Genomic DNA, 12,983 nt, shown 5'->3' on the forward strand with positions numbered 1-12,983 from the left:
TGGACAATAACAACACAGTGCTTGACTGTCTCCATTAGTATCCCTTTATCTTGTTTTGCAACTGAAGTTGGGTGCCCTTGCACAAAGCACCATGTTGATTAATACGGGTCAGCCAAGAACAAAATATCTCAAATTGCTAAAATATCTTGACAGAAGTTCTAATTAAGATTAACCTGTGTGACATGCACAGTAACTTAAGAAAGTGACCGCTGTGGGCAAACCTAGTAATTAGACTATCCTGAACATCCTCTTATCAGTCTTGCTTATTATTCTAAGCCTGCCTGCCTTTGAGCACTATGAAATGCAGAAGTTCTGGGAGATAGTTTTGAGGACTGCCCTCCTGTCTTCATGAGGGTAGCCTTTGCTAAATAAACTTTCTCTACCCAAAATCCTGTTGTCTACTGGTTGACTCTGTGCATGTCAGGCAAGGACTCACTTTTAGCATGGCAATATTAATTTTATTTTTATTTATCCATTTTCAAATGGTTTTTCATTTATCAGATTTGCTAAATTCGGGTGGGCCACAATGGCTCAGCAGGCAGAGTTCTCTCCTGCCATGCTGGAGACATGGGTTCAATTCCCAGTGTCTGCCCATGCAAAAAAAAAAAAATTTGCTAAATTGCTTGATTATCTTAGTTGCAACCAATGTAGCCTATTAAAAGGCACATATTTATGTTTAAATTTCGGATCTCTGTAATATACTTTATATAAAATATCATAATTGTATGCTTTTATTATAATGATTTATTGTACAGAGATATCAATAAATAACAATTCAGCAAATCATTCAAAAAGTTGATCTGTGATGAGAAAAGTCAAAAGATTGATCTATGATAATTGTCTCCAAGCCATAATATTCCTTTTAGATTATGCCTTGAGGAGGTCATAATTCTAATATTTTTTTCAAAACGTTTAGCAGTCACTTTGATAAGATTGAAATTCAAAGTACTATTATATTTAAATGTTAAAATTAATCCTCTGCCTCAAATTTTTCCCCATATAATGTTTAGTCTTATCCCAGATTATTTTTTTCTATTATATAGAATAGAATTATTTACATTTATGTACCTCTATATTTCATATACCCTTGACTTAACTCCACATCTTTCTTCCCTACCATGTCTGAAAGCTTAAAATTCTTCCATTTTCCATCATTTACCTCTAAGAGCAATCCTTCATGGTAAGTTTCTTGTTCTCTTTAGAGCAGAGGACTCTCTCTCACAGAGCCTGGTCACTCAGTCAGGACATCATGCTAAATCTTGCATTTTCCATGCTAATGTTTTGATGTACTCTACCACTCCCAGTCAAGGATTTCAGTGTAGGGTGCACCCTAGTCTAAACTCTACCTGAACCTATGTATCCATACATGACCTGGACCTTAATATCCTTAGAAAAAAATCCATTTCTCATGAAAGTTATTTTGACCAGTTACACTGCGCTGAGGACATTCTAGTCCATTTCATTTCACATTTAATGCACTAGGCTTACTGGCACCTAAGAGGCCCCCTGGCACCTCTGAAGCCTCAAACAAAACCATTGTCCTCCATATATCTTTTGTCTCAATTAATCTGCTTCAAATTTACTTCCTCAAAAGTGACTGGGGCCTGTTAGATGATACCCCATCAGGCATTTGCTTCAACTGTAATTGGTGTTAGAAGAAAGGAGAAGATGGAATGGGTGGAAGATTCTATGAGAAGGAGGGAGGATAATTACCTACCTTGAGATCCTGTGGGGTGTTACTGGAGAAGAAGAAAAGCACCACTATTTCACAGGGCAGCAGAGGATGAATTTCCCCCAGGGAATAGCCAGAAAAGGGAGTGAAGAAAACAATTTGTTTGAAATAACTTGGTGTAGGGGGCCACTGATAACCACCAAACATTCTTAGGTTATAATAGAAGTTTTGGGACTCAAGGGGGAGGAAGGAGATGGAATTTGCTTCACCCAACATTTGTTGAATTATTTTATTAAGAATAAAAATATGTTTTTGTTGAATATAAAATGCATTTTTTGTATATTCCCCATTGTTTTCCACTTCTTAACTTATTTTGTTTCTACTCATCAAACATGGGATCTGTATATGGGCAACCCCATACACCAATATAAGCTTTACCTGGGAAGAATATTTGGGTGGTAGTTTTTGCAGCTGCACTTACAGTGTTGAGGTGGTCACCAGGTGTAAGATAAGGCAAAGAATTAATGTACTTATTCAGTAGACTTCCTGTTATAGAGAGGCAGATAAAAAGGACTGACTTTATCAAGTGATTTTGTTTCAATTGTTTTTGGGTACATTGATGAGTCAATATCAATGATCACTAAATAAATTTGATATGCAAGTTTATTTGCAAAACTTCATTCAGCTAATTGATAGTTTTATCCATAATTATTATGAGAGCTAAACTTTATTGTTCATTTTAAATGTCATGCAAGATTTTAAACATCTTACTTGTTATCTCAGTCAATCATCAAACACCTATATAAGACCCAGAGAGATTAGAGAATATTCCAAAGGTTTTCCACCTTAAACAAGGCCTCAAATCCAGAGGTCTCTGAAAACTGCAGAATTCACATTCTTAAATAATTCACCATTTTCCCTACAAACCTCTACCTGTCTCACTCAACACAGCGACTCCCTTGGCTTCTCTCATTAAGACTAATGTTGTTTTTGGGGGGAGGCCATGATGGCTATTTCATATGGGCTGGAGGACTTCGTCTGGAGCTACTATTGGAAATGGCCTTTTCATAAATGCAAGACTATTGAACTCAGCTAGTTATTTTCTCTGCAATTTTATTGTAATTTTCATTGGAACTTCATGGGATATATATAAATTATATTGGGTGGAATTTAGTTTTTTCAACCATTAACTTTATCCCATATATTATGGTGATTTTCTTTATCTTAATATCATAATTTGTTCATAATAGACTTTGGTGGAGCTCGTTTTGATTGAGTACATGTATGTGTGTGTGTAAACTAATTCATAGATATGCATTATTAAATATATTCAATGAAATAAAAAGTCTGAGTAAAGAATAATTAAACTAGAAGGCTATGCAAATTATATTATGATATATTATAATTCAAAGCGAACCAGTCTGAGATAACTTTCACATTAATTGAATTAAAATATTAAGATAATATTCCCTATGTTATGATAGATATTTCTAATAATCAAGAATATAGATTAGAATATAACTAAAGATTAGTAATAACTACACAAACAGTATCTGTGTTACCAAGAGAAAAATTGAATCACGCTGCTCATCTGTATGGTGACCACGACAATAACAATAATATATACTTCTGAAAGGATTAAACACTCCAAAAGAAAAAAATATGTAGAATAGTCCTTGGAATATATAGCAGTTGCTTTTTATTTATTACAAGAAAAACAATAATTTATAAATATTACATTTGGAAAGTCTCACTTATGAATATCATTCAGTTAATATGAATAAGTACAGGAAAATAAAATCTAGCAGTAGATAAAGTAATTCTACCTTTTTAACAGTACATTTACAGAAATGAACCTTCAAAACAAATTATCTGTCCTTCAGAAACTTAGATACTGAAAAGAAAAACATACGCATAACATCTCGACATAAATAAGCAAACTAAATGACAGATAATGCTACGGCTATCAAAACAAAACAAGGAAGGCAATGTGATATAATGTAATGGAGCTACCATGTTAAGTTGGTCATTTGCTATAAGGTGGTATAGCACAAAATTAATACTATTTGCATAAAACATAAATAACAATAAACTCAATGAAAAAATCATTTGAACCAATAAGATGATCAGAAAATGTAGTAGTCTATCATTAATATTGAAAAATTATAATCATAAAGAGTTAGAATACTAAAATTTCTAGAAAATCAGAATTATAATATAATTTATATATTTCTTTAATGTGAGCATCAAGGAATTTGCATTTTTCCATAAATTCCAATTAGAACAAGGCAAGTAGATTTTAAGTCTTCTGCAAGTTTTCTATAAGCATTGTGGATTTAGATCCAAGACATACATTTCTGTAGGTTAATTTTGGTGATATTACTGGGACTATGATATTTTGGATTGGGAAGAATAAAAGGATGAGAATAGAACATGTTCATTCTAGAGTTATGGAAATTTCAAACATATATAAGAATGAGGCGATATCAGGATTAACCTCCATGCATCTACAGCTTCAAAAATTATCAACACAAGGGCAAAATTGCTAAAATTACTCCTCTCATCTATCCAAATATTGAATATTTGCATCTATCCAAATATTGACTATAATAAATTAAACCCCATATATTCCATCCTTTCATCTCTTTAAAATGACATAAGTATTTTAAACATAAACACTAAACCATTATCAAATCTAAGCAACAGTAATTCCTTAATGTCATTAAATAACAATTGTTTGTAGTTGTATGTGAAAGAGGTAGATAACCATGGTGGTTAAGTTAATGGGTGAATTTGGCTGGCTAGGTTATGATGTCCAGTTGTTTGGTGAAGCAAACATTGGCCTGATTGTTAATGTAAGGAAATTTTACAGATATGTATTATCAGTTAGTTGATTGCATTTATGGCTGATTACATTTGCAATCAACTAAGGAAATCGTCTTCAACAATAAGAAAAGTCTCATCCATCCAGTTACAGTCTTAAAGTGAGAAATGATGATTTCAACATTAAGAAGGAAAAATGTCCTCTTGTACTTTAGCCAGCAAACTTCTCCCAGGAAATTAATTGAAACCTTTAATAAAGGTTAATAAAGATTGTTAATAAAGACTGCTAATAAAGATTGGCCACTTGTGGCCTGCCTAAAGAATTCTGTCTTGCCTATTTTCACAGTTGTGTGTAAGCCTATTCCTAAATAAATGTCATAAAATAGATCTATCTATCTATCTATCTATATCTATCTATCTATCTATATATATCATATATATCATATACCATTGATTCTGCTCTCCTAGAGGTCCCTGTATAACAGCAAGGTATCTATGCAAATTCCAACATGCCATGCAATGAATTAAATATATAACATTGTTATTATTAGTCAATATCCTTAACACTAACATGTGGGAGAATATATTTGGATGAGATTCAATAACTAATTCAATGTTCTTTAGATATATTGCTAGGTTGATATTTTAAAGTTTGTACCTGATTTCATATCTATCTATACTAAATTATGATGGTAGATTTATAAAATCTTTGTTATCATTTATTATTCTTTTTTGTTTTAAAATTCCAAACTGGGAAAGGCATAGGAATAACTTTCACTCATTTAAGTCTGATATAATATCTTCATGTAATATGTTAAGTATATAACAATAATTATGTAATTAGGCATATTTAATTAACTTAATATAATGCAATTAATGAACATATGTCTCAAAATATTTCTCAGTTCTCCTATTAGTAAAATTGTTTATATAGTTTCTGAAGAGAAAAATTAACTTTCTTCTTTGCAGTATATTTCATGACAAGCTGATAAGAGGGTATTTCGGTTTGCTAATGCTTCTGGTCTACAGTATACCAGAAAAGGATTGGCTACATATTTTTTGGGGATAACTAGGATTGTTTCTTTTTTATTTAATTTCTTTATTGTGTAATATAACATATACCCAAAGCAAAAAAGAAAAAGCAATAGCTTTCAAAGCACTCTTCAACAAGTAGTTACAGGACAGATCCCAGAGCTTGCTAAAGACTACCATACAATCTTCTCAGATTTTTCCTTCTAGCTGCTCCAGAATATAGGAAGTAGAAGGAATAAACATTTTTTCATCATCACAATAGACTTTTTATTTATTTTTTGTGAAAAATGACATATATACAAAAAAAAGCAATAAATTTCAAAGTACAGGACCACAATTAGTTGTAGAACATATTTCAGAGTTTGGTATGGGTTACAATCCCACAATGTTAAGTTTTTACTTCTAGCTGCTCTAAGATACTGGAGACTAAAAGAAATATCAATTTAATGATTCAGCAATCATGTCCATTTGTTAAACCCCACCTTCTCTGTATAACTCCACCATCACCTTTGATCTTTCTATCCCACTCTAGGGGTATTTGGGCTATGGCATTCTAACATTTTCATGTTGGGAGGGCTGTCAATAAAGATTGGCTTTTATAACAGGGATTTATTAAATTAACAGTTACGATTTCAACACCATGAAAATGTCCATCTAAGACACCAAAAGTGGATACTTTCTAGGAAGAAAGGCAGCATCTTGGTTCCTCTTCACATGGAAAGGCACGTGGCGATGTGTGCTGGTCCTTCTAGTTTGATTTCAAAATGATTCTCTCAGCTCTTGCGGGGCCTTCTGGCTTCTGGTGGAGGCTTTTCTTCTGCATCTCCAAATGTGTGTTTCTGTCTTCATCTTTCTGCTCCCTGTGTCAGCTCTGAGCTCTTTCCCTCTCTATGAGCTCCTTTAAGGATCTCAGTAAACTAATAAAGACTCACTTTGAATGATTGACAACACAACACCATGGAAACAACAACCTAATCAAAAGGTTACACCCATAATTGGTCAGTTCACATCTCAATGGAAATATCCTAATCAAAATATCCCACCCTACAATTGGTCTTCCCAATCAAGATTGAATTAAGATTAAAAGAACACGTCTTTTCTGGGGTATATCACAGTTTCAAACAGCACAGATGTTTTATAAAATACAAATCTATATTCATTTTTGAAGACATATTTTGCAGAATAGTCTTATAAATATGGTATGCTTCTTACAAGCAAAAATTCAATAACTTGATTTTAGTACATCCAGATTATATACAGTCATATGTGTTAATATACATGTATATAGTTTTATTGAAATATTTATGTATAATTGAGAAACATTTACTATATATGTATATATATATCTCAGGCCATGAAAATGCTGACATGCTCATTCAAAAGAATCTGATAGTGGACTGATTGTAAAAAATAAGAAATGGATAGCACAATACTACCTAGCTGTAATATAATAATGTAAAAACACTAAATGAAGCTGAATGTGAGAATGATAGAGGGAGGAGGTCTCGGGGCACAAATGAAATCAGAAAGAAAGACAGACAGTAAAGACTTAAATGGTATAATCTAGGAATGCCTAGAGTGCATAATGATAGTGACTTAATGTACAAGTTTAAAAAATGTTTTTGCATGAGGAAGAACAAAGGAATGTCATTACTGCAGGGTGCTGATAATACATGGTAATTAATATTTAAAAATTTCACCTTATGTGTGAGACTAAAGCAAAAAATGTTTATTTCATACAAAACTTATATTTTCACTAGCGCACTTCCTAATGTACCTTATGTAGACAGCTTAATTGAACACCATAAGTACATGGAACCTTGAGTAGGACATGAGATTTTGTTGGTTTGTCCAGAGTGATGCCTTAACAAATCCCAGAGTGATTTGAACAGTGAATGAAAAAGTATCTGCAAAGTCCCCTTTGGGGAATGGTGAGAATGGGGGAAAATTCAACTTCCCCAAGTTGAATTCTTGATATTCTCATAAGCAGTGTGGACAACCAAAGTTATACGCTGGGCCCCCAGTCTTGGGGTTTGTTCATATGAAACTTAACCCCACAAAGGATAGGTCAAGCCCGCTTAAAATTAGGCCTAAAAGTCACCCCCAAGAGAGCCTCTTTTGTTGCTCAGATGTGGCCTCTCTCTCCAGCCAACACAACAAGCAAACTCACCACCCTCCCCCTGTCTACATGGGACATGACTCCCAGGGGTGTGGACCTTCCTGGCAACATGCGACAGAAATCCTAGAATGAGCTGAGACTCAGCATCAAGGGACAGAGAAAACCTTCTCGACCAAAAGGGGGAAGAGTGAAATGAGGCAAAGTGTCAATGGCTGAGAGAGTCCAAACAGAGTCGAGAGGTTATCCTGGAGGTTATTCTTATGCATTAAGTAGATATCACCTTGGTATTCAAGATGTAATGGAGAGGCTGGAGGAAACTGTCTGAATATTTAGAGCTGTGTTCCAGTAGCCATGTTTCTTGAAGATGATTATATAATGACATAGCTTTCACAACCTGACTGTGTGATTGTGAAGACCTTGTGTCTGATGCTCCTTTTATCTACCTTTCCAACAGAGGAGTGGAACATATGGAATAAAAATAAATAATCGGGGGAACAAATGTTAAAATAAATTTAGTTTGAAATGCTAGTGATCAATGAAAGGGAGGGGTAAGGGATGTGGTATGTACAAATTTTTTTCTGTTTTTGTTTTATTTCCTTTTCTGAATAGATGCAAATGTTCCAAGAAATGATCATGATGATGAATATGCAACTGTGTGATGATATTATGAATTACTGATTGTATATGTAGAACAGAATGATCAAAATAAGAATGTTTGCATTTGGTTAGGTGTTTTTTTGAATTTTAAAAAATAAAATAAGAAAACTAAAAAAATGTACTTGGAAATTTATTGTTTTTTTGTATGTATCATATTTCACAACAAAAAATTTAGAAAAAATATTGGATCATCTCATAGCAAGGGAGTGGTGGTGTTTGAATTTTAATCAGTCCCAGATAACCTTGGGGAGTTTAATGGCTGCCCTCAGAATTTAGTAGGACGAAGCCCTTGATTTTCATCCTTCTAGGCTTCTAGCACCATTTGTCATGTGGTTGGAAGGTGGGATGGCTCAATTTAAAGAACAGATTGAAGAGAAGGGGAAATTTTCTGGTACATTTTGAGATGTCTGGGATGTGAAATATCCAACAGTCATTTTTTCTCCACCTATCTTGCACAGATTTTCATATTGGCATCTCATGGAGAGTGGTCGTTAGGCTTTGGGGTGTTCTTTCCCAATCCATCAATCAAACCAAGGGACATGCGTAGGAGCTGGGCAGATATCAAGAACTCTAAGTATCTGGCAAAGGATTATGATTGATCCAGGTGAATGGCAGCAACTAGAAAGAGAGCTATGCCCAAGGGAGGCAGGGGCAGGCAGACTGTCAGAGGGTAATGTAGGGGGCTGTGCTGAAAGAGGGAGGAGAGACCCTTTAATGGTCTTGGACCTGGGATCTTTTCTCAGAAAACTTGGTTTCCCTTTTCATTTATCTGTGTTTCTCACTCTGTCATTCACTTTCTAATTTTCCCTGCCCACTTCTAGCCCCACATTGATCCCGCTATATGTAACTTTTTTAACCTTTAGTGGGAAACATAAATAAATAAGGATGCATGCACAGTGAGAAATGCAGACTGTAGTCATGACCTGTGGCTTGGAAAAGGATCCAGGATCACATAAGCATCTGGCTGAGGAATTTCTCACCAGTCACTGCCTTTTCTATCCTCAATAAGTAAACCTAAAACGTCAAAATGCAGTTCTCAGAGCTTCTGAGCTACCTCATAGACTTATGTGATGGAATCACATATTGATTACTGTTTAATATTCTGCTCTTAACTCAATCCAAGACACTCTCAACAAATACTTAAGAAATGAGTAAGTAGAAGGACTATGAAAGTAAAGATGAGACAGACAAAAGCCAAAATCTGACATCTGAAACAGCAAAGGGTCTGCAAGAAATTTGATGGCTGGCTGAACCCGTCTGAAACAGTTTATGAAAGACACGATAGTAGGCAGACTTATAGAAGGACCCCTAATGATCCTTGCCATCTGAAATTCACACCCTATTTTGAGGGCTGGAAGCAGGTCAGTAGAAGAGAATATAGCAAAGGAATGATTCATCACTTCCTATGCTGGGTTAGCAATTCTCAATTTGTAAGCTTGAATGAAGAAAACTTTCATGTGGGTGTGCCCAAAAAGCAAGGAAATGAGAACAACCTCCAATCAAAGCCATGGACCAAGGTCCTCCATCCTATATTTGGTTTATTGGAAGTAAATGCTGCCAAACACCAAGTGAATGAGCTTGTAAATAGATCCTCCCTAAACCAAGCCTTCAGATGAGACCATAGTTCTTTGCCAAAGTTTAGCTCTCTGCTAACACCCTGCAGTTTATATGCAAATGTTAACACAATAGGTAATTGAACAAATGTTTGGATATTTAGATATCAAATTCAGGAAGGGACGGACTGTAGGAGCCAGGGTTAATGGAAGATCTGTGGAATTTATTGGGAGCAGCTGGCTTCAGAGTGGTGTTGGCAGTAAACTGTGGAGACTGTTATCTGCTTAATTGGAGGACAGTCTTGGAGGGAGAGAATGTTTGTTTTTCTTAAACCCCAAGGTCTTGTTAGCTATCTCTTGTATGTAGGGAGTAATATACTAAAAAGTAGGCACTCTGTTTTATCACAAAATGTATGCATGCTTTTAGTCACATAAACCCTGCAGTGTATAAGCAGGAACTAGTTAAGAATAAAGTTGTCTGTTGTCTGTTATTGCTAAGCTTCAGACCCCCTGATCCTGTCTGTCTTTCTTTCTTTCTCATCATTCCTTAATATCCTTCGAGCTCCATTCCATAGGAAACAACAATGGACATCTATTTTTCTCACAACTACATATTCAGCCACTAGTAAAATGCCATTCACATCATCAGTGTCAATAACATCTGGGAAACAAATTTTAAACAATGATATATTTGTACAATAATGATATATTTACTATTATATGTAAAGACATAAGAACATATTGTTAGGCACAATGCCGTTAAAAGATTCCACATGAGACAGTGGAGTTAAAGCTTAATAGCTTATCACTAAAGAGAAAGAAACAGACAGAATGAAAGCAAAGGGAGAGTATGCAGGTGGGAGCCAGCAAAACCTGCTAGCAAGTGAGAAATGGCTCCAACTTTCTTTCTGACAGCTTGTGGTTTTAAGGAAAAACTGCACCAAGACAGGTGGGGGGTAATGTGTGGCCACAGGCATTGCCTGGAGATATCAGGCTGGTGCAGATCACGACTTCATGCTCATGGTTATTGGGTCTGGCCTCTGGCAGGTCGGGTGTTGACATGTTCATGCTCATTTATCTTGCCAGCACATCAGGTCCTGTCAGAGAAGCTGCTCAGGGAGAGAAACTGAAGGGACCCCCATGCCACAGAATCCATTTTGTATGTTAAGCTTTATTTTCTGATACCTGACACATTTGACAATGATAAAATTGAGTTTCATTACCCAAAATGTTTGCTACAAAAATAATACAGATATATAGGATTCTACAAAGGTTCCATGTACTAGGTTTACTTTCCAGAAGCCTGCAACCTCCAGATGCATGGGTCCCTGGACCAGATAAGCCCTGAAACACAGAGGGGCCAGCCTCTCCAGAACATCAGCTAGTTCCATCTTCCATCCCACATTATCAATAGCCCCTTCCAACATGGAAAAAATTAGACTGGGAATAGCCCAAATACCCCTAAAGAGTGAGAGAAAGATCAAAGGTGATGATGGTGGAGTTAAACAGAGAAGGTAGGTTTTAACAAATGAGTATGATTGCTGAATCTCTACATTGATATTTCTTTTAGTCTCCAGTATCTTAGAGCAGCTAGAAGTAAAAAACCTAAAATTGTGGAATTGTAACCCATAACAAACTCTGAAATCTTTCTACAACTATTTGCTGTGATATGCTTTGAAATGTATTGTTTTGTATATATGTTATTTTTCACAAGAAAAATGTCAATTGTGATGATAAATGCATAGCTATATTGAGACCCACTGACTGTACTCATTGGATGATTACATGGTATGCGAATAAATGCTATATATCAATAAAAATAAAAATATAAAAAAATACAGAATAGTTTTTTTACTAATTTCAGAAGACTATTAAAAAAGAAAAAGACAAAAAATTCCCTTTTGGAAACAAATGTTTCTACCCCAAATTTATTTAAAAAATAGTTGAAACACATCCTATTTATAGTCAAATCAGTAACCAATGAAATTGGATAATTTATTCCTTTGAATGTGTAATATTTGAGGTTTGTTGGATTTTACAATCTTTAAGACCTGTGTTCTCTGGAATGATCTTAATTGGTACTACAATATGTGCATACTAAATGTATGAAAAATAGTTCCCATTAAATACGTATTAGCAACCTAGCAATCTGTACTTACACAGAGCAACACTGACGCTCTCACCCTCAGAAAATGTTGGTAGCTCTTCAAGTAGGTAGTTTTACAAGTCAAATATAGATTTGACACTTCAGCCTTGGCTTATGAGCTCAGCATGCTCCTACTGCAACACTGGTATATCTGCAGGTTTTTATAATTTATCTTCAAATTAAAAATGATTCATTCCTACTCTCTTAGGTGCTTCCCAGTGCAAATACTCTAATTTCACACACTTATAGCAGTAACATAGAGAATTGATTTCATTTGTCTTGTCTCTACTACAAAGAGGAAGATGGAAAAACATGGATGAATCACAAAACACAACTCTGATGTAAGAATTGTGGCAAAATGAATAGAGAGGGAACACTCATATGGCCAATTTTCACTCTGACACTTGCTCACAGGGTTTTAAATTTTCAGAATAGACCATAAAAGCATTAGAAGGGAGTACAGGTACTATTCTGAGCTCTTTAATTTGCTCCCACCCAAACCTTACAGTAACCATCTGAGTCAAGTTCATTTTTCCTTCTCTTTATATATGGATTGTGACAAAGATGCAGAGAGATCTTAAGATACCCCTGACTAAGTGACAGGTGAAGTCCAACACTCAGGCAGTGCAGCAACTAAGGCATCTTATTAACTTTGTGCAGTGTGGTGGAGTGCGTACATTACAGACTGGAAGGAACTCAGGGTGGATCTGATACAATGATATTAAGCCTTTCAGGAACATCATTTATTTTCTCAGTATAAAATAAACTTTGCAATTCTAATTAGCTTGTTTATTGTTCACTCCCTGGGGACTGTGTCTACATGCCATAATGGCTGCAAGCATGAGAAAGTTATAAGAATACAAAAGCAAAAGAAGTTTCTTTACTTACACTATAAAACCCTTCTAACTCCATGCCAGTAAGCATCTGGCAGCAATTTCTTGCACAGGTTCCGAGGAGCAGGCTGTAGAATAGGGGCCTCAA

Source organism: Tamandua tetradactyla, chromosome 24, assembly GCF_023851605.1.
Source record: "Tamandua tetradactyla isolate mTamTet1 chromosome 24, mTamTet1.pri, whole genome shotgun sequence".
NCBI lineage: Eukaryota > Metazoa > Chordata > Mammalia > Pilosa > Myrmecophagidae > Tamandua > Tamandua tetradactyla.